Source organism: Ambystoma mexicanum, chromosome 7p (assembly GCF_040938575.1).
Source record: "Ambystoma mexicanum isolate Mex_15411 chromosome 7p, UKY_AmexF1_1, whole genome shotgun sequence".
NCBI classification, from domain to species: Eukaryota; Metazoa; Chordata; class Amphibia; order Caudata; family Ambystomatidae; genus Ambystoma; species Ambystoma mexicanum.
The window spans coordinates 885521414-885544926 of NC_090939.1; the positions used below are offsets into that span (position 1 = coordinate 885521414).

Genomic DNA, 23513 nt, shown 5'->3' on the forward strand with positions numbered 1-23513 from the left:
CTCCAAGTAGTGATCCACACAACAAAAAGAAAGAAAAGACAAGATTTACAACGGTCGCAAAACAATTTCCAATCTCAAAGAAATTCATTAGAAATCTAACAACGCCTCCAAAATCTAAAATCTTTGATCGTGACAACACGTCAAGAAAATCGCTAAAGAGTCAATCTCTATTCCAGACCCCGGTCTTTAGCAGAGAAAACTGCAAAAAAAAAAAAAGAAGAAGAAAAAGCAGCCAACCCTCCTTCCCTGAAGAAAATTGCGCAAAATCATGTGACTAAGTCAACAAAACCAAATCCAAACAAGCGCAGGAGGGTTGTCTCGGATTCTGGCAGTGACTCATCCATAAATGACCTTGAGGAACTTTGTAACCTGTCCACTTACTCACACGATGTGAGTGGGGACGGCGGCCATATCCTTGATGACAACATGTCGAACATTGATAAGACCCCCCTTGAGCTTCACATTCAACCATACAACAACCCTTGGAAAACGAAAGAAAACCAAACACGTTTGCCAACAAAACTGAGTGAGAAATGCACACCAGTTGCAAGAAAGTCTGACAGTAAAACGTTTAGTGGAAAACGTCTTAACTTAAACATCAGTGCGGAAAAGCTAGTCACAGTTCTAAATCCAAAGCGTACAATTGCTCAGAATCATAAATTCAGGGATACAAGAAGAAAACGCACCACTGTGGAGCAACATCGTGTCACAACAGCAAAGAAAATCAAACTGACCAACGTATTGGCTGACGACTCCGATGTAAATTTGAATCGTGGCAATGTCATGCGCCTTTTGCATGCAGTCCCTTCTCTAAGGACAATTTCATCCGACGACATCCAAATTGTCGAATACTACTCCGAAGAAAGACTCGACTGCGTATTACTACATGTCAACTCACATGCAGTTAGAAGATCTATGATGGGGACAAGAGAAGACATATTACGGCTTGGCTTTGAAATTCTTGAATATCTTGAATCAGCCAAACAGCACAGAGATAACCTATCTGAAGAACATGAACAAAAAACCATCCTGAGTCACCGGCGTGAGCAGATTCGAAGGCATCTAAACTCAAATTTGATACCTACTAAGACCAACAAGACCTCACAACATGACATGAAAAAATACTAACTAGATAATGGTGGACCAGAGGCCGTAAATACCCTGATCTCATGGAATACCAGAGGATTCGGCCACTTATACAATAACTTTCCAGTGGGCCTCGAGGACAATTTCATAATATGCCTTCAAGAGACCTGGATGCGACAGCTGCCTGTAAAAGACGGCTACCACATACTAATAAATCCTGCAAGCAAAAATGCGAGAGGTCGTCCGTCTTCAGGATTATTGACACTGATAAAAATAGGAACAGGTTGGGAAGTGGCAGATACATCGAATCCAAATGGCCATGTACAGGCATCTTTACTCCTAAGAAAAACCAGCGAACCTAGAAAAGACCTCAGCTCACCTCAACATCTTTTGCTAGTTAATGTATATTGGAACCCTGCAAAGATCTCGGCTGGAGCTTTTATCCACTCAATAACAACAACAATCGACACAAATCTAAGGAATTGTGACAATCTGTGGATAATTGTGTGCGGTGACTTAAATACATCTTGGTTTAATGGCAACCATTTGGACTTCAATCATCGCTGCAATAAGGATCTAAAGGATTCTTCTAAAAGAACAAGATGGCAGGAGGCTATGGAAGCCAGAGATTGCACCATGTTAAACGGCAATGTCCCGGGTGACACTCCGCCACAAATTACGTGGATGAACATGGGACTAAAGAAAACACTGGATTACATCTGGGTTTCAAATAACCTGATGCCGACAATCACCAATTTGCAGATCACGCCAACGAAGAACAGCGACCATTTTCCGCTGAAAATGCACTGGCAACCCCACTGTAAGCATCTAAGCGGCACGGCATGCACCCACTTAGAGGTGAACGCCAGCCGCAATAGACTTCGGATGTCCTCAAAACAGATACAATACCTCACTGCCGACTTTCAATCAAGAAATGAGGCATCGACAGTCTTCACCGATTATCCTGCCATTCTCCTAACTGTGGCCAGCTCCCAATCAAGCAAGAACATGTCAATGTCTAAACATAAACACACATGGAGGGTATCTCAGAATAATGAGAAGAAGAAACTGAGGAAAGATCTGAAAGCACTAAGAGCAGAGAGTAGCGTTAATAGAGTAGCAAAAATCAAACATCGAAAACAATTATATCGAAACTGGACAAAAGCTTTTGCCCTCCAACGTGACCAAGAACGTGGCGAGGAAATGTTGTCCTTGATAAGATCTCAGAACACCAGAGACATTTGGAGAATTTTAAATATGGACCAGCCAAATCAAGCTGTAATCATGGCAAACGGTATACCCGAGGCGGCTTGGGCAGCGCATTTTAGAAACGTCTTCTCGTCCACTAGCAATATGTTGGTGGATGAGAAAAACGGTGAAAAGGTGCCCTGGGATACTGCAGAGACCGCAAAGACCATACATGGCGCCATATCAAAGTTAAAAAATTCCCGAGCAGCTGGCCCAGATGGTATATCGAACATCATGCTTAAACAATATCCCCAAGAATGGGCAAAGTTCATAGCCGATCTATTCGTGACAATAGCCTCCTCCAGGACAATTCCATCATCCTGGTTGGAGGCCATCATTGTCCCGATCTACAAAAAGGGCAACAGAGATGTTCCTGCAAATTATCGCCCTATCGCGTTATTGGATACCATCGGGAAAGTCTTTGCCTCGCTTCTACAAGAAAAGATCTCAGCTTGGGCACGCCGCTGCGGTTTAAACGATGTACGTCAAACTGGCTTTACAAAGGGAGTGGGCACTGAAAACAACCTTGCTATACTAAATCTACTAAAGTTGGAAGCCCTGAGAAGTAAGGGAAAATTGTTTTTTGCATTTATAGATCTGCAACAAGCTTTCGACGGAATCAACCGAGAAAAACTCTGGGGAAAACTGAAAAAATGGAATTGTCCTCCAAACATACTAAATCCCATAAAAGCCTTACATGAATCAACATCAGTAAGAATAAGGTTGAACGAAGGTGGTGTTCTTTCTGAAGCAATTCCAACGAAAAAGGGAGTGAAGCAAGGATGCCCTCTCGCTGCGGAACTCTTCAAATTATACATTGCAGATGTGTCAGATGCGCTAACAAATACTCACTGCTTCCCTCCCAAACTCAATGGCACTCCTGTGAGCTACTTGATCTACGCCGATGACTTTGTCCTAGTTGACAAAACGCAAATAGGGCTACAGAGGCTACTAAATGCATTGAACATCTATATGACGGACAACGACCTAAAAATGAATGTTGATAAAACAAAAATTCTGAAATTAGGACATGGCGAGGGCCAGAAAAACAAGAAATTCAAATGGATTCTAAACAACGTTCCGATTGAGGAAGTGACCTCAATCCGATACTTGGGCATTCCATTTTCTATGTCTATAAGAGAATGGAACTGGGTGTCCGAACTCGAAAAAAGAATATAAACCTTGTCCCTACAAGGTGCAAAGATACACTCGCAATTCGGAAAATTCTCCCTGATTCCAGTACGCACCTTCTACCAACAAAAAGTGATACCATCCGTGACGTTTGGTGCTGAGTCAGGTTGGAACATCGACTTTAAGATCTGGTCTAAACTGGAAGGCCTATTTTGGCGTCGGGTGTTGAGATTACCCAAATACCTGTCAGTACCAGTAATGCGCCATGAATTGGGACTCGAACCAATGTATGGAGCTGTCATTTGGAAATCAATGACTTTACTACGAAAGATGTCGTTAGAGAAGGTTGAGCCAGCATTTAAACTGTTCAACTCACAAAAAAACTTAAATTCAAACACCTTACAAGAAGTATGGGCCGAAAAAGTAAAATCAATTATGCAAGCCGCAAACATCAACATGGAGATGCTGATAGAACGACCCCAAAACGCAAAAAAAAACTGAGACGTCAGCTTTGGATTGACAACACGGAAAAACTCAATGAACTAAAGACTGCAATAGATCTGAGTATGACGCCGAACAAATTAGACTGCTTACCGAAATACCTGAGCACATTCCCGTCTCGCCATCATAGAGATGCCTTTCTGCGCCTAAGAACAAACCTCTATAAAACCAGACAAATGTGCTTTCTCCGACACATCGACAACGTAAAAGACCCCTCATGTAGGTTTTGTCGAAATCACTCAGAATCACTAAAACATCTTCTGACTGATTGTTACGCATTGAAGGATATAAGGTCTCTCCACCTACGTAAGTTCGCCCCTCAAACGGATTGTATGGAAGAACTGTGGCTGAAAATTTTAAGCGGGACCTCAGTTCACTTGACTTGTGCAGTCATAAACTTTCTGGAGCAAACTATGAAATCATGAACCAACAAGCTGTCCGATCTATTGCAGAAGTGAAGCGACTGAGGAAGAAAGTTGTAATAAAAGTTTGTAAGAAACTAGAAATTGCAAAAAAAAAAAAAAAAAAAAGAAAAAAAGGGCGTGCCCAAGTGACATTGACTTACACGGTGACGTTGGACTCCCATTTGATGTGTGGGCAGTCTGTAGTCAATACTGTGTATACATTCCTAGTGCATATTGTTGTTGTATTGTACACTGCATGGTGTATTGATATGTGCCTCTGCATCGATCTCATCCTCCTACTTTGCAGGTCCATTTCTCATGTCTTCACAAGCCGGACTACTTTGGAACTGGAGTCCATGTTGTAAGCATTGCACCTACACTTTTGCGTGGCGCTAACACTGTATAGTTGGAAGTGTTCGAAGTGCTGGCATTATCAGGTAGTGAGGCTACCAATTTTTTAAGTCCGTACTGTCATGTTTATGGTAGGTTGGAGGTTGTGTAGGTGATTGGTATTATTGGTAAGTATTTGGTAATGTGTGTTGTTGGTCCTGCATTACTGTGAGCATTTCATGTGTGGCCAGTTTCCATTAGGGACACTGTAGTTGGTGATACTTGGGTCATGTTGTGGGGATTAATTTGTTTGCTCTCACATTGCATGACATGCCATGGTGTGTTGTGTGGCCGTGCCGGGGAGGGGTTGGGTGACATGGAACTGTTCTCATGTTGTATTTTGCAAGTGGGTATTCATTTTTGCAGCATGGAAGTGTGTCTTTTGATGACACTGCATTGGTGGTGTTTGTGTAGGTAGGGATGCACACATTGTGACACTTCCAGATGAACAATCTCAGACTGCTATGGTTCTGACACTTGACTGTCCCTTAATTCATCAGAATTGTCAGATTGAGTCATCATTGATTGTCAGATGGTATGTGCCAGGGCTGTGTGCACTCCACAGGGGTGTGCTTTCTATGTGAAGTAATTAGCCACCAGCTGCGTACGGGCTGCCTCACCCCGTGCCCTTTCCCCTCCCATGCGCAGCGGGCGTGCATGTGGTTGGGGATGTGCGGGCACCACCATGTCCACAGCCAGGCCCCGGCGTGTTGCAACATTTTGCAGGACACATGCTGCCACTATGATCCTGCACACTACTGGGTGACCGTATAACAGCTGCCCACCAGAACGGTCAAGGGAGCGAAAGCGTTACTTGAGCACTCCGAATGTGCGCTCCACTATGCCCCGTGTTGCAATATGGGCTGTGTTGTATCTTACCTCGGGAGGCGTGATGGGGTTCCGAATTGGCGTCATCATGTGTGTGCTCAGAGGGTAGGCACTGTCCCCTGGGGAGGTGGTGATGGGGATCATTAGTGGGGTATTGCCATTACTCTGTATCTGTCATGCATGCATGTGCTGTGGCATTTCTACTCACCAAGCAGCCATGCTGCCCAGCTTCCATGTCCCGGTTTAGGGTTGACATCCTGTAAATGAAGCTGTCGTGGGTGGACCCTGGATAGTTGGCATATACTGAGGTGATGATTCCCTTGGCATCACATACTACCTGGACGTTGATGGAATGCCAGTGCTTGCGGTTTCTATAGATGTGCTCAGATGCCCTGGGGGGACGTAGAGCCACATGGGTGCAATCAATGGCACCTAGCACTTTGGGGAATTGTGCCACCCTGTAGAAATCCTGGCTGACAGCCTGCCTTTCTGCAGGTGTTCTGGGCAGGTATATGTGTCTGCGGACTGATGGGCGTGCAGTGATGATGGCCAACACCTGGTGTAGGCACCGTGACTGCGTGGCCTGTGACCCCCCCCCCCCCACTATGGCACTTGTCCGCTGAAATGATCCGGTAGCCAAGAAGTGCAGTACATTGAGGACCTTCTCTAGGGGGCTGAGTGCTTGGGAGCACAGGGTGGGTGATGTGAGGTCATCCTCCCACTCACTGACCAGGTCGAGTATTATGTGTGGTGGAAATCTGTACCTCCCATACACCTGGTCATCAGGCATACCAAATAGGCTGGTTCTGGGTGTGAAGATTCTGGCCCTGACTATCCTTCTCCTCCTCCTGCGGTATCCCGCGGCCACTGCTGCTAGGAACGGTATATTCATCCTGGCGTCTGAGCTTGTTTGTTGTTTGCGCACTCTTTTATGCTGCGCGGGACGTGCGCCTGCTTCATGCTGGAGTACGTGTTTCAGGATTGGACCTTTTATTTTTTGGCGTGTTGTAGGCGACCGTGTAAATCTTCCCGCCCACCCCAGGAATACACGTAACATGCTCTCCCAGGCCCAGTCGTGAGTAAATATTCCCGCCCACCCCTGGAATACACGTACCCCACTCTCACAGGCCCAGTTGCGTGTGGAACTTCACGCGCACACCGAAATACACGTACCCTGCAAATTCGCGTGTGAAACTTCACGCGCACCCCATAATATGCGTACCCTGATGGTATCGTGTGTGGAAGTTCACGCAGACCCATAATACACGTACCCTGATGGAATCGCGTGTGAGACTACCCGCGCACCCCTGGAATACACGTACCCAGGCAAATCGCACGGCTGGGGGTGGGGGTGCTGGGAGACAGGAGTGGGGGCCTGGTGGAGGGTGCCCCTGGATGCAGGTGGGTGGGGGTGGGGGTGCAGGGAGACAGGAGTGGGGGCCTGGTGGAGGGTACCCTACAGTGCTGGGGGGTCGGGGTGCTGGGGGACAGGAGTGGGGGCCTGGTGGAGGGTGCCCCTTGATGCAGGCGGGTGGGGGTGCAGGGGGTCAGGAGTGGGGGCCTGGTGGAGGGTGCCCTACAGTGTTGGGGGGTGGGGGTGCTGGGAGACAGGAGTGGGGGCCTGGTGGAGGGTGCCCCTGGATGCAGGGGGGCGGGCGTGCAGGGGGACATGAGTGGGGGCCTGGTGGAGGGTGCCCTACAGTGCTGGGGGTGGGGGTGCTGGGAGACAGGGGTGGGGGCCTGGTGGAGGGTGCCCTACAGTGCTGGGGGTGGGGGTGCTGGGAGACAAGAGTGGGGGCCTGGTGGAGGGTGCCCCTGGATGCAGGGGGGTGGGGGTACAGGGGGACATGAGTGGGGGCCTGGTGGAGGGTGCCCCTGGATGCAGGGGGGTGGGGGTGCAGGGGGACATGAGTGGGGGCCTTGTGGAGGGTGCCCCTGGATGCAGGGGGGTGGGGGTGCAGGGGGACATGAGTGGGGGCCTGGTGGAGGGTGCTCCTGGATGCAGGGGGTGGGGGTGCAGGGGGACAGGAGTGGGGGCCTGGTGGAGGGTGCCCTACAGTGCTGGGGGGTGGGGGTGCAGGGAGACAGGAGTGGGGGCCTGGTGGAGGGTGCCCCTGGATGCAGGGGGGTGGGGGTGCAGGGGGACATGAGTGGGGGCCTGGTGGAGGGTGCCCCTGGATGCAGGGGGGTGGGGGTGCAGGGGGACATGAGTGGGGGCCTGGTGGAGGGTGCCCTGCACTGCTGGGGGTTTGGGGTGCAGGGAGACATGAGTGGGGGCCTGGTGGAGGTTGCCCCTGGATGCTGGGGGGTGGGGGTGCTGGGATACATGCGTTGGTGGGCAGTTGTGCAAGGTGACATGTGGGTTGGCTGGGGGGCATGGCCATGGTGGATGAGCTGCCTGCGGGACATGTGCAGGGGTGCAGGGTAGTCCCCTGTGGTGTGGGCCGCCTGCAGGGGCCGTGGAGGGTGTAGAGGGAACAGCTGGGAGGACCCACACGGCCAATTCACGTGTGGGACTCCCCGGCACCCCCGAAAACACGTAGGCTGCTGGATTCGCGTGTGGATTTTTCCGCGCACCCGGAGTACACGTACCCTGCTGAAATTGCGTGTGGAACTTCACGCGCACACCGAAATACACGTACCCTGCTAAGTCACATGGGAAACTTCACGCGCACCCCGGAATACATGTACCCAGGCCAATCGCGTGTGGAACTTCCCACGAACCCCGTAATACACGCACACGCTATTTTTCACACAGCGGGTGTCCGTGTTTGTCGGTACCCCTTTGCACCTCATTTGTCCTAGAGGGCCACTGTATGGATCATTCATCATAGCTGTATATGGGTGCTTTTTGTTAGCGCACATTTTGGCGCACATTTATTTCAGGCGCAGGGACGCTACCGCCTGCTTTCTTGTGGCATACTTGTTTGGCCCTGTGCGTGTCTTTGACCGTGCGCTGGTTTGCCCTATTCGATTCCATGAATACGAGTTGTAGGCGTGCGTGTGGGCGTTCCGTGCACTTGCCTCCTGTACTTCCCCCGTGATGCCCATATTTTCACGCGTTGTTCCCCATTCCGAGTGTTCCGCCTACTTTTATAATATGCGCCGCACTATGTGCGATTTCGCAGCGGCCGTGGCGCACGCCGTTGGATGACCTGTGCGCCGGCATGCGCCGCGCACTTTTTCAGTGCACATCCAATGTTTTTCTAGCGCACGGACTTCCATGAATCGATGTGCGCTGGTTTACCTGCGATTTTCGCAGTTGCACTGCGATTTTCGCACCTTTACTGCGAATGGCACGTTTTGGCACCTCTGTGCCGGAATTTTCGGCGCACATTAATTCCATGAATCGGCCTGTCAGTATATTATTCTGGCATGCATGAGATTTAACATTCTCTCATGGGACCTGCTTCGATTTGGATCTAGTTTCTTTGATAATATATCATAACATTTACTACCTGACACATTCTCTATGGTTCATGACATTCTGACTCCATAAACAAAATCATCCCTTAAAGCGATTTCCTGCGAAGCACTATAATTCTAGTTTCCGCAACATTTGAATGCATTGAACAACCTAATAGGTTATTGACATTCGGTTTGAGGTAGAGGGGGTCTACCTCCACTACATTGAGTTTGTGGGGGAGGGGATACTCATTCCTTTACACAGTATTTATAGCTCATGTTGGAAGAACATTTTGGGTTATGGGCATAAGATGATATCAACCCACTTTGCATGGCTTGCTACCATCAGGTGATCTGTTATGTAGTTCGCCTTCCTTTATTTTAGTATCATGACAGGTTAGGAAAAGATGCATTACTATGTCATCCCTTAATAGGTTAAATAGATATGCAGTGGATGGGGTTTGGTGGGATTTTAGCAAAAGCTTTTACTTCTTTTTTATTAGATCCATTCTATGTGTGTAACTATATTTATTTACTGGTTATTATATTTTAATGGTATTTTTGGTTTTTATTTCATCCTGTTTATTTTTATGTATCGTGTTTATTTTATCTTTTATGGATATATTTAAAAGATTGATTGATGAACCTCCAGCTCTCTGCTATGCTTGTTGATGCTGAGAAAACATTAGATAGGGTGGGCTGGAGATTCCTTCAAAACAAAGCTGGAAACATGTGCAGCACGGAAAGTAACATTAGGAGGATTCAGGTGTGCGTCTGTAATTTGTGAGGATTGTGCAGTTGGACTGTGTTGATTATTGGCCATTTAAATCACTGCTTGGACCTGCCATGGTTGTCCTCTTTCACCCTTATTAATTGCACTCTTTAGAGCCTCAGACCCAAATGATCAGGCAGAAGCAGCATATACAACCATTCTGCACATACAATTGAGATAGAGCACTTTATGCAGACCCCTTTAGCTGGTATATATTCCCGGATGCCATATTGGGATGCCCAATCTTTTTCAGTGTACGTTGGATTGTGGGGCAGTTTCAAGGTACAAAATCAGTATTACTAAAACTAAGTCCATGGTTTGAAATTACCTAACATATTATGCTACTCATGTTCCATCAGTGACCTATCTTGTGGTTGCCCTATATACTACTGCCATTAAAGAGGAATTTTTCTCAGGAATTTTATTGGCCCAAATCGATTGCGCATGTATTTTTGAGCATACATCAATCGATTTTCTCACATTTATACATACGAAACTCACAGTTCGGGAACCGCCATCTTATCTGTTGATCTATCACCATAAATTCAAGTGCCCTCGCGGCAGTAAATCAGATCATCCCCCTCAAGCTGACATCACTAGACGCTTACACCCCTTGTCACAACCCCAATGCACGTCGCATGTCAACATCCTCTGTGCGCAATCGATTGACATGTCTTGATGGAAATGTCAAGATGACTCTTACCTCGATAACTATCAACAAACCCTTTCCAACCAGACAACATTGGAGTTTCTTCTTCCTTAGTGTCAGTGCATGTCATTACGAGCCTCCAAAAGTATTTTTTGCTCTGTTCAGCCATCTACCAAGAAGGACGTATTGAGAACAGGACTTACACTACCTCTAACGAATGATTTTTAAGAAGAACCTCATTTTGTTACTTTATCCAAACAACTACTTTTTTATTTTTCTCACTGTTGATTTTATACTTCTTCAATACTCAGGAATGATTGCAACAATTCAGCCCTACCTGTATGAGCCAGAGTATACAGAACAAGAAATGGTTGAGAAAGAAAGAAGCCGAAAAGATGGGGAATATGATGAAAGTCGTAACGATCAATCACCGAATCATGATCCTAGTCGCATGGAAGACATTTCCATATGGTGTACCTGACATCGATGTGAGGTACTGCCAACTTTGTTGGAGAACTGCTGTTGCAGAGAAAACTGTGGCTGCTTGGCCTACATAGCCGAAGAAGACACCCCACCACTATACGTTACCCAGGTGCATGATTTCAGTGCAGCTTACCTTACAATATCTGTGTTGCGAATGATGATCGTCCTAATACATGAACTTAGAGCAACAGTCTGCCCTCATAATCCAAGTAATGAGTATGTTTCCTGTTTATAGGTTGTATTTTGGCAACCTAGAACTCAAACATTTTATGTTGTTCTCCTACTACATTGTAACTTTGATGGTTCACTGACGATAGAATTGTTCTTATATAAGATAAAGGGACTCCTTCTTAGCTCAAGCCAAAGTATTCAATGACCTAACAACACAATTTCTTTTACTTTAAAGTTAAAAAACAATATTTCCCTATTCTAAACTTTTATTTGCGCCATGGCTGCCTCCAAACCCGGGTCTGTGTCCGGTCTGGGTGAATGGGGATTTAACGGGATATTCCGACCTGTGCGGACCCGGTAAGTCCCCATTCACCCGACCATTCTCCATTCCCATTTGAGCCCCCACAGGGCTTAATGGAAATGGTGAAGGCGCTAATTACGCAGGCCCGTTATTAGCGCTCTGGTTCCTTAGCCGGACCCCTAAACAACGTGTGGTCACACCACACGTCCTTTGCGGTTCCCGCTAAGGGACCTCGGAATTGGGTGGTAAGGGTTTACCGGCACCGGTCTCCTTACCGGTGCCCGGTATCCCTTACCGCCGAAGTCGGAATGAGGCCCAATGTGTACTAAGATCTATCAACAATTATCCATCTAGGACCTGTTCTCTGTCTATATACCCACCTCACTCGCCAACGTCCCTGCAGTGAACACATCTCGGTATCCTTTATCAAGGTTCCTGGCATTTTGTACTAGTTTCATTCATATCCACCCCCCTGCCTTACCTGGGCCCATGGGCCCAGGTTACAAAGGCAGTTGTAACCTGGGCCCATGCCTGAGTGGATGGGAAAGAGCAATTTGCCAAATACCATGTACACCTCAAAGGGGTCTTCCACATGAGGACCATTGAATACATGGCTACCCTAGACACAATGTCTCCAGACTCCTCTTTGAAGACCCTGTCCCTGCAATCAACATAACTCTGTGTCCTTTGACTAGTTTCAGGGCCTGTTCTGCTCACCTCATCCACATCCATCCCCCCTCAGTTATCAAAGGCATTTCGCACCTGTGACCGTGCACTCTAAAAGGGGCTGAGTGGATGGGAACGCACACGTGACACATTCACATTCACACCCATATTTTGAAGCGTTTATAAACACCTTGAAAGTTAGCAAGAAAACATCTCTGCAGTCTACAAGGGATTTCGTCATTGCGCAGCTTGTTACTTTGGTAGTTGAATCAGCTCACCTAGTTTTCCAAGTATAGGTCAGTGAACTCTTGGTTTCTCGAGTGTCATTGTTTTCAGTTCTGTACTTTGCTAGTGAGTTTTACTCAATATACATCATATTTTTATTTTCATGTATCTCAATGACTTCACCATTATCCACCTTTCAATGTATTTTTCTATCTCTGCAATTACCACATCACATGAAAGTGTATTGTTTGGAAATGTTATGTTTTGTAACCCATGTTTCAAGGGATGTTTTCTTTAGGTGGCTCAAAGGATGATCAATGTACCAGTAACATATTTATTCTTCGGATAGACCAATGATTTGTGACTAATTTGATCACTGGAATGATTAGAACAGGTAACAGGGCATTTTTCAAACTCTTAAAAACATTTCCTTTCCAAGCTATGTGATGGTTGAATTACTCACTGTGATACTTTATTAATTGTAATCTTTATATTATTTTTCTAGATCGTCTGGCAATCAAACAATGCCTTTGTGCATTGTTTTGGGGAGCCGTAATATCAGCCATGTCAAAACTCCAAGTACAGCTATACATATTTTCCCAAAGGATATGATATTGATAAGAACATGGTTGTTGAACTGTGGATTTCCAGTATCAGAGATTGACAGGAGAGCCAAGGATGTCTCGGAGGACGTGAGGGGCAATCAATTCCGCGTCTGCAGCATGTACGCCTCGGAAGATATGTACGAACCATCAAAGTAAACTAAAAAGCGTTGCCCAGACTCTGTCGCAAATGACTTCCCAATGCACTTCCAAATGTACTTCAGCACATGCTGAGTCAGGTGAGTAGTGAACACAGAAAGTTTAGGTATTTTCATATGTACACAATTTGTGTATATACATATTTTGTCAAAATGATCACACATTTATTGAAATAGTGTATCAAAAGGTAACAGGATGAAAGGTTTGGAGCATTTGTGCAATATTGGTATCAATATTTTATTGCCTAATTTTTCACTGCAGCAATGTTAAGTAGTTTTTACATTTTACACTGTCTTCTTGAATAAATCCATATTTTAGGGATAAACAAATAGTTCAGCACAATGTGAGCCTTTATAAAAACTTTAATGAAGGGATCTGAAAATTGCTTATTTTGGTAAGTATGGTGATTACCATGTCTATTTTAAGCATATCTGTAGCCCTTAAGAATCAACCTTCAAGGGAAAAATACTTTTGTCTGATTTGACAATATTGCCCAATTATAACAATGTTGGCAGTGATAAATCACAAAACTCCCAAGTCCTACTACTATGTTGTGGATTCTTTTTATTCCACAGTAACAAAGCAATCATAGAGCAGTGGGTCTAAGTAAGTCATCATTGAGCTAAATAAAAAGGGCACAAAGGATATATATATATATATATATATATATATATATATATATATATATATATATATATATCCATGAAAAAACTTTGTTAAAGAGACGTTATGGTAAAGTTGCACTAATGAAAACCTATGAAATTCAGTAGTTTAAAAACGTTGTTAAAAGGACGTTATGGTTACAAGTAAAATCGAAAAACCCCTGAAATTCGCCAGTTATGGTAAGCTAAGCAACCATAACTCGTGCCACCACCGTGCACTCCTAAGACTAACACCCAGGACATCAAAGATGACATCACAAATATCATTGATGACATCACTGATGACATCACATGTGCATTTACTTTTCATACAAGGGGTTGTGAATGTAATGTTGGCAAAAAAGTATCAGGGATTATCAGGAGATGTGTAATAAACTACATACTTCATCACGCAATGTAGCGTTCTAAAGAACATTCCATTGCAGTGTTCTTTGTAGTACAGGAACCTACTCATACAGAAATGTAGGTATTGGTTGCAGCATACACCACAGAGGTGCTATATTTGAAATTTTCCAAAGTTATATAATTAAACAGTGAATGCTTCTGTATCAGACTTTAGTAGCTAATAATGCATCACTTACTACATATTTCTACTAATGCACACAAAACATAAATAGACTACACTGCATACAAATATGGGGCTTATATATCAAGAGTAAAGTAAGCAAACAAGAGGCAGCACCATTAGCAACTGTGTATAATCTACATGATTGTATTCATGCACAAAAATGATTGCTGTGTTTCAGGCCTGCTTCTACCCCTATATATGTACATCATAAAATGCGATTAAATTCTAAGGAAAGTAGTGTAAAAACATGTGAGAATAGCAATATCTATAAATGTAGTACCTTTAGAAAGTTAAGTTTCTGACTGTCAGTAAATAAACCCACCTGGCCTAGATATGGCAGTGAACAAAAAAGAAGGGGCTAGACATGTGATGTCATCAGTGATGTCATCAATGATATTTGTGATGTCATCTTTGATGTCCTGGGTGTTAGTCTTAGCAGTGCACGGTGGTGGCGCGAGTTATGGTTACTTAGTTTACCATAACTGGCGAATTTCAGGGTTTTTTCGATTTTACTTGTAACCATAACGTCCTGTTAACAACTTTTTTTTAACTGTATTTCATAGGTTATTAGTACAACTTTACCATAACGTCCCTTTAACAAAGTTTTTTCATTGAATTTCATAGGTTTTTATTAGAGCAACTTAACCATAACGTCCCTTTAACAACGTTTTTTCAGTGAATTTCATGGGTTTTTACCAGTGCTTGCTATTTTCCTACGACTTACTAATATAATACTTACCAAATATAACAATATTTGTGTCCAATTTACAAAGTGTCACCTTAAAACTCTGCCATTTCCCACCTTCTAGAATCATTTTTAACACGTCTATACACTTTTTGCAACTATTTCAACTAGTTTTGCATCCGTAGATATCTACGAACATCTGACTTCATTGCGGACCTTCCGGACAGTGCCGCATGACCATACACTGGCGCGCGGCATGATGACGTGTCCAAGAACCCGTCCGCACTTCACAAAAAGATCCGTCTTTCGCGGACAGTTCGGAACTGCATTTTCTACTGATCTAGGAACTTTCAACTTCAAAATTTCCCTTGCACACCTCCTACACCTTTTCGTACTCATTATCCATTATTAATCTAGTACACATTACATACTTCGAAGAATTTTATCAAAACTGCTATTTATCCTAAAAATGGCATCAGTTATTGCCATCCCTCATCCCCAAGAGCCACCACCACCTCCAGCTGGAGGACCTTCACAACAAAAAAAGCACACTACTTTCAAAGACAATGAAGAGGACCAAGAAGATGAGGTAGAGGAAGTGCCTACTTCTAGCACCAAGATCGAATCATGGGTGTACCAGTTCTTTGCTACTGTTGGGAGTGTACACAAGTGAAATGCACTATGGGACCACCTCCATGTGCCGCCAAACCAAATCCAATGACCGCAATGCTCTCAGAAAGGTTATTCCTTTCTCAGCAAGTAGTAAGGTGCCTTCCTCCACCTCATCTTTCTCAACAAATACTGTAACCACACAGCCTGATGTCTGCGGGCATTGGTGTGTCATAAATAAATAAATAAATAAATAAGGAGGGCTACGGACCATTATCATCCAATGCAGCCCCTGAAATGGGGGATAAAGGCCATTAGCACCCCTGGTTCCCAAAGCGGGAACCCAGGGTGCTAAAACATAGATTTTTCATCCTATAGCAGGACGCCTGCGGCGTCCCGCTGTAGGAAGGAAAATCCTTTTCCAAGACAGCCAACATGAAAAGAGAAGGCGGGGCTCCATACACAGCCCCTCTTCCCTTGCCATGGCAGCCCGCAAAACCCGATGAACATATTACCACAAGCACTTTTTTCCCTTTCAAACCTATCCTACCTTCGAATATCTTTACCACATAGCCGGTCCCAGGTAAACATAGCCACTTTAACACCATTTTTCATCCCTAGTGTTCATGGCCAGTAGCCAGATTGTCTGTGTCATAACCTTATGCCATGACCCAGACAATCTGGCTCCTCCCACGGCCACAGGCTATACCTCAGTCACCAAAGGTATATGAATATGTTTTGTACCTACATAATTACACTTGTGAAAAAATAAAACACTGGCACATTTGCAAAACCATGCTTTAATGTCCTTGCCAATGCTCCTCACGAGTTTGCTTGAAATCCGTCCATGTTTTATTTTTTTTAAAGTGTCAAAATGTATGTACATACAATAGTCAAATAACTTAGCCCACACTCGACAAAATCCATTCAGTCTTTACACAAACATTGAAGGTTTGGTCTATAATCGTTCTCAAAACCTTTGTCCACATTCGTCAAATAGCAACAAAGTAATAAGCCATCAAAAAATGTTGAGACCCCCCCTCTAATTTCGCCCCTCCTGAGAAAATCCCATCAAACTTTAGAAAACCATTTATATCTAGATCCAAAATCGGTTTGCCAAATGTTGTGCAGATTCATGAAATGACACCACATTTATATGCCTTTACAATATTTTGGGACTCCCCTCTAATTTTTCCCCCTCTTGACAGAATCCCAGAAAAATTTGCAAAACCATTCAGGATTAGTTCTAGAATAAAATTGCAAAATTACATGGAGTTTCATTGATTGGCGCAAAAGTTATAAGCCATCCAAAAACTGCTTTTCCCCAAGCCTGTAATGCAGAAATAGGTACAGATGTCCTAGGACATCTGAAGCATCCACGAACACCACAGGACTGTCCCAGGACATCCAGAATGTTTGCAGACCTTCGGGGGTTGAAACAACCCGTTTTTTGGCTTTTTATGGCCATATCCAATGGAATCCTCATCTGCCCCACCTCCCCAAAGATTGTTTGTTGAGTTTGACAAGTGAAATGCTGCTTTTTTTTTTAAGTTTTCACTGCGCTGTTTGTGGACCCCAAAAAAGCATGCAAATCCAAGATGGCGGGTGTTTCAAGAAAACAGACGCATTTCACGTTTTCTCACCATCCAATCAGCGGACGCGTCCCAAAGTCCGCAGACTACGCAAAAGTCTGTGAATTTTTCTGCCCAATCGGAGGCCAGTCCACGGACAGCACAGCCAATCAGAGGCCAGTCCGCGGACCGAACAGGGAAGTGAGTCCGTGGACCGGACATAGATATCACTAATTTTTCTGCCTCACGTTTTGGTCATTTAAATAAAAACTACTGGACGGATTTACACCAAATAAAAAAAGCACGCTTTCGGGACCAAGCCGCCGCTCTTGCCACGAATTTGGTGAACAACCGTCCAGCGGTTTGAGCTGTAGGCGTGAGCAAAGTTTTTCCCCATTATGTCTATGGGAAAAAAATACATTTTGGGACCCCCCCTATAACTTTGCCCCCCGTACCAAACCTCACCAAACTTTGCAAATACATTCAGAGTGGCCCATATACCTTTTTTGCAAAGTTTGGTGAGGATTCTTCCAGGGGGAGTGAAGTTATAAGCCACCCAAAAAGTGCTCTTCCTATGGAAACAGCAATTTAACCATAACTACACAGCCACTACCATGGCTGTGTAATATATATATATTTCCTACCCATAAAAGAGGTAGGAAGGTTTATCCATTTACTCAACATTACCTTCACCTCTCTACACACTATTTCCAAATTCTTATGGCCTCATTATGAGTTTGGTGGTGTCACCAAAAACTGTGGTAGTGCAGTCATAATGTAGTTAAAAAAGGGTACATAAGACATTTTGAAATGGTCACAGTCTATCAGCAACCATCTTTGGTGGAGCTCAAAAACTGAATCTGTAGATTTTCTTCTTGAAAAGTGGCATTCAATGCTGCACCATAGCTCAAACATGCACTCTTGGGAAGAAAACAAGCATTTCCACACATATGTGCATGCCCCCTTGAGTAAGGAGCAGTGGCGTAACAAAAAGTGTTTGGTGCCAGGCAGTGCCTTAAGTGGCACTACAAATCGAGCCGGGGCTCATCGAGGGGGCGTGGCCTAACAGCGGGGGGCCTTGATGGCTCGTTAGGCCACGCCCCCTTGACGAGCCCCGGCTCAATGGGCTACTGGCACCCCTGCCAGGCAGCCTGTTGTAGAGATTAGCACCCTCTCAACTATGGGGGAGAGGGTGCTAATCTCTGCATTTGAATTCTATAGTCTTGCCTGGCAGGGGACAGCGCCTCCCTATTCAGCCTTAATGGTGGTGCTGCCACTCGCCAGCTGGGGAGGGGCAGCGTCACCATCAAGGCTGAAAGGGTGAGGCCACTGGAAGCAGAGGCCTTTTTCCTAAAGACTGAAACTCCCGCGAATCCGCGGGAGCGTCAGTATTTAGAAAGCAAGGCCTCTGCTTCCAGCGGCCTCACGTTTTCTCCATAATGGTGGCGCCAGCCCACGTGCATCACTTGATTTAAAGGGATGCCTTGCAGGTGCGGCGCCACCATTATGGCTGAAAGGCATTTTTTACTGAAGCCTAAAGCTCTCGCACACGAGTGAGAGCTTCAGGCTGTAGAAAAAAATGCCTTTTTGTGTAGTGGCCGGGGCTGCCAGGGAAAATTAGTGGGCCCTGGCAGGGCCCCGCCTCAAAACGAAATTTCGGAGCCTGCCGCGGCCCAGCCCCGGCAGGCCCCGGCCCACTTAAAGCCCTGGTGCCAGGTGCTCCTCCTCACACAGCACTACAGAAGATTTTGTGTGACAAAATACTTATGTAGAGGAGGAGCCAAATACCCCCACCAGAAGCTCCTCCCCCATGTTGCCCATATGTTGGGAGCCGGAAATTGCGACATGCGCGATACCAGTGAGGATGCCTATACCGCAAAGAATCATTGAGACAAGCTATCCACTGCGAAAACCCTATACGTATTCACAAAAAAGTAATGGCCTTCTGGAAAAAGTCCGGAAGAAGTATGAAAATGAATGAGAAAGAAGACGGGCGACATCACACGAAACTGAACTGACCCCCCAGAAAAGACACAAATAAAGAAAGAATATAGACATTCAGTAGTATCTGAGGATGAGGTGTCGAAGAAAAGCAACATTTCGAGACCGAAATGAAGATGCTTGTGCGAAGAAACACTGGAGAAAATGGAAAGTCATTTTACAATTGTACAGATGCTGTAACGCAAGCAGACAATGTAATGCTGAGGCTGGCTATGTAGTGAATAGATTGCGGCGAATCTCAAACTCCATGAAGGGCTTGAAGTGTGGCGTAGTTGAAAATAGCTGATGGCGAAGGTGAATTCAAGAAAGGCCGGTTGGCCCAGCACCAAGAGTTGAGGCCACCGCGAGCCTGGTTGTCTGTCAAGAAGCTACATGAACGTGAGAAAGAAACAAACTTCTGTTTGAGGTGAAATGGAACAATACTGAAGGTGCCAAGAGTTAATCTTTTAATAGTATTATATGCAATGAAAAGCTCAAAAACGTGGTCTCCATTCACATGGTCAGATAGAAATAGCTTGTGGGTCGAGCTACACTGAAATCAGAAGATAAGACCATGCCACACTCCCTTTTATTCTCAGGCACAGTGAGCCTCTGCAAGGCCAAGTTCAAAGCCTAATTGAATGACAGACCGCAGGAGGGATGATAGATGTTGGGCTAATTGGGTGGGGAGGCATGACCAGGCCGACCCTCCTAGCACCTGGGGTACCAGCTTGCGTGCTGCTAGCAAGTGCAATATTCCAGAAGGGTACAAGCGTACAATCCAATTATAGAGGGCCACGTAGCAAAGAGCCCTATAGTTTGTGTAACCAATAGAGTGTTGAGTATTAGTATGACATGGAAGATAACTTGTAATTGGGATGGGCTTAGTTGTCCACCTGATCTTAGAGACCAAATCACAACCCCCGTCAGTAGGGAATGTATACCTAGATGTTCCCTTTAACCTATCAAATCCCCTGGTAGGTTTTGCTTATTTGCCACATAGGATGACGTCAGTAGTAATGAATTTTTAGTATAAGAATGTTGTTTTTTCATGAAATGCTTTGAGTGCGAGAAATCGAGCGAACATCCGTTGATGTCTGTTGTAACTTCCTGTTTTAGATACTTGTTAATAAAACAGTACTAATTTTTGCCAAATTCCTGGGTTGGTTTGATTATTGGTGTATGAGTAAGTTCTGCATCCCCATCCATCTCTAAGTATTGCTACCTCGTCTTAAAGGGCCCCAGGTCCTGGGCTTCACTTATAAGAGACATGAAGGGCCTCACATAATTCTGCCACACTGGAGATTTTGAAGAGTTACACAATATGTGCCTAAAGTAAAGACCTAAAGGTTGCATTTCAGCATAGACAGTATGCAGGCCAGAATAAGATTGACTGTACTTGCCAACATGAGAACGTAAAACTGCAGGCCCTTTCGGGATGCTTTGTTACACCATGACGTTTACAAAAAGAAACAAACAATGGGTGGAAAAGCCAATAGTACAGCAAATGGATTTTGACTTGGTTAAAGATCTGGCATTGACTGTGCTGGCAATGCAAACGCACAGACTGGCACCATATTATGGGCCTGATTCATGGAAGTGTTTTATAATGACGCAATCCCATAGGAAAACGTTACATGAATCAGGCCCTTTGTTTCCCGGGGCCAGTCATTGCTAATGTGGTTTGTCCTCCAAAACTTTAAGTTGTTGAAAGGTTGACTTCAAGATTCAAATTATTAGTTGTGGTCTTTACAATTTTATCCAAAGCAAATTTAAATCATTTCTATAATGTTTGGAAAATGTATTGATCACACGAATAATGTAATTGTAAACTACTTGAAATGTAAATGTTTCAGAATTTATTTTGATTTAATCACTGTTTGTGATGTGATCTTATTAGATATGTATTAATAAATGTGTTTTAATTACCTTTCTTTATTTTTTTCCTCTATATAATTGATTGATGTTATAATAATAAACGAGAATGTGATGATTTTAAGTTTGTGTCTTTTTTTGAAAAATCATGGGAAAGTCTTTTTTGATTATAAACATTCAATATGCATATGTTTATTCATTTCTTTAAAAATTGTAAAAGGTCATATTAAAATGTTCATTATGAGAAAAGGAACATTGATGGAAAGGAGTGCCATGACAAAATTGAATCTTTACAGTCAGACAGGTGCCAGATGTGATATTAAATGTGTTGCAATTTATCTTGCACACAGAACATGGAGTGCAAAGAAAAGAATAATTAGTTGTGTGGTTGATAGTAACTGTACATTATGGTCTGACTTTGCACAAGGCTGAGCAAAGAGGCTGACAATGTATGGATTTTATCATGCAACAAATATGCTTTTATTTGTAAAGTATGAAGACCATTACTTCTCTGACACATTGCAAAGGCATGGAGGCATTCAATCTGTACAGCCTGACTGACCCACGCATGCTCAATAAGTCTATCGCTAAAAAACAGTCTTCCTTTTTAAATGTGGTGTTCTCAATCCATATGTGTCCGTCTCTATATATTCACCCACCTCTTTTTCCTCATCAATATCAATGCATCTGCATAACGCATTGGCAGTGGTGTTGAAAGTCCAGGAAGATGTTGGTGTTATGATTTTGTGTTTTAAAACAACAGGAGAGAAAAAAGTTAAAAGAGATTGTCAGGAGAGGCTTGGAGTCCAGCAGGCAGTATGGAAATGGACCACACTTAGGTGATTGCTGAGGGTGCGATCACATAGGCCCGGAGCACCGGGATAAGGTCCCCAGCATCGAGATGCATAGTGGGGATGGGGTTTTGTTAAGAGTAGGCGGCCCACAGCGCCCAGCCAGGGCCAGACAGGGCCTTTGAAAGAGGGCCTTTGATGTCAGGTGCCGGCTTTGCCTACTAGCTCCCGACTGACCAAGATGTGAGGGTCAGTTGCAAATCAGTGAGGAGGCAAGGCAGGCATGCTGTGCGGAAACAGAGGTGACCATGATGAAAAGTACGATGGTGTAGTCACCACATGACAGAAGCCCCAGTTAGGCAGAAGGCACGGTCCCAGTTCAGTGAGCAGATTTTTCAGTGTGACTAAAGTATCACACACAGCCATATTAATTATACGTTCTTTAGAGTACCATGGTTGTTAACATAAGGTACATCTGACTTTTCTTTGCTTATGTAATAGGAACTTATGTTGATCAATGCAAGGTCTTGTAGAGGACTGTAATCAGGAGTGGGTTTTCCTTATCTTGTAAATCATATAGCCAATTTTTATGTTTGTATTTGTCTTGAATTTGTAATCTGGATGTTCACTCCCATTTCTATAGATATTAAGAAATGCAATAAATGCAAATTAAAAAAGAAAGTTATATCTAAGACAGAATTTAGGACTCCCCTCTTTCTTTGGTGACTTAACATATAATTATATACCTAATTACCAGTTTGAGCTTTTATGTTACAGTAGGAATTTTGTCATTTTTTAACATGATAGGGTAAAATGTCTGATGATTACTTCCTGGGTGAAAATTGGCGGGGTAAATTGCATTCTGTGTCTGGCTTGTCTTCTTGCGTAAAGAGCAAGGACAAAAAACAAATAGGTTTTGGGTGAGATGAAGCTTAGTACTAATTAGGCATCTAGATGTTCTCGTACTCAGAGCCTCGAGGGGTGTTCAAATGTCGAGAAGAAAGAGCCTTTATTGTGGCAAAGCATGGTGCCCACTTCACAACCTGGCAATCCTCTCAGTCAAACATAGTTCCCATGAGTACACCTCTCCCCCATCCTTCGTTCTTGACAAGAAGGTTTATATTACTGAAGCCCTTACACCTCTATGCTGGGAGCCAGAAGAAGCAGAATTTGCAGCCAGGGACGGGCGCTCAGCCAATCAGGTGGCTCGAACAGCACCCATGATTACACTGCTGTTTCCAGCCACCCTAGGCCCTTCCCCGGGTTACACCATCTTGATTGTGGTGAGCCAACCGGGAGATCTCTCTGTTGTCCCCCCCCCCCCAAAAACAAACCTTACCCTTTCCCCACAACCCTCTCTTTCTTCCCACTTACCTGCCAGATAGAGCATTGTGCTTCAGTCACAGTGCTTCTCCTACCTGCGACGGCCATAGAAATGGAAAACAGACTAAGTCCCTTTTCCGATAGCGGATGCCATCTTTTATTTCTTTTTTTGGGAGAATGGTCTCACAAAATATGCAGAGAACCCATCTCCCAATACAAAAAATGAAACAATTCGCACCCTGGATGAACCCGTTGTGCAAACGGTCAGGGGGGAGGGACATGGCCATTGTTACTTCACTCTAGCCTGCCTAGGCTTGGGCCGGCGGGCCATTACCGGCAATGTCCACTCCCCCGACATGACAGTGATTGCCATAATATGGTTAAGGCAGTTCAAAATTAATTAACACATCACTGGCGAAAGAAAGGCC

The 23513-nt window shown here is 44.5% G+C and overlaps 1 protein-coding gene across 2 annotated transcripts in view; it reads right to left on the minus strand.

Annotated features, from left to right (window-relative positions):
• TMEM255B (transmembrane protein 255B) overlaps positions 1-23513 on the minus strand; it is a 661659-nt gene that overhangs the window by 391410 nt on the left and 246736 nt on the right. The gene's annotated exons all lie outside the window — the stretch shown is intronic.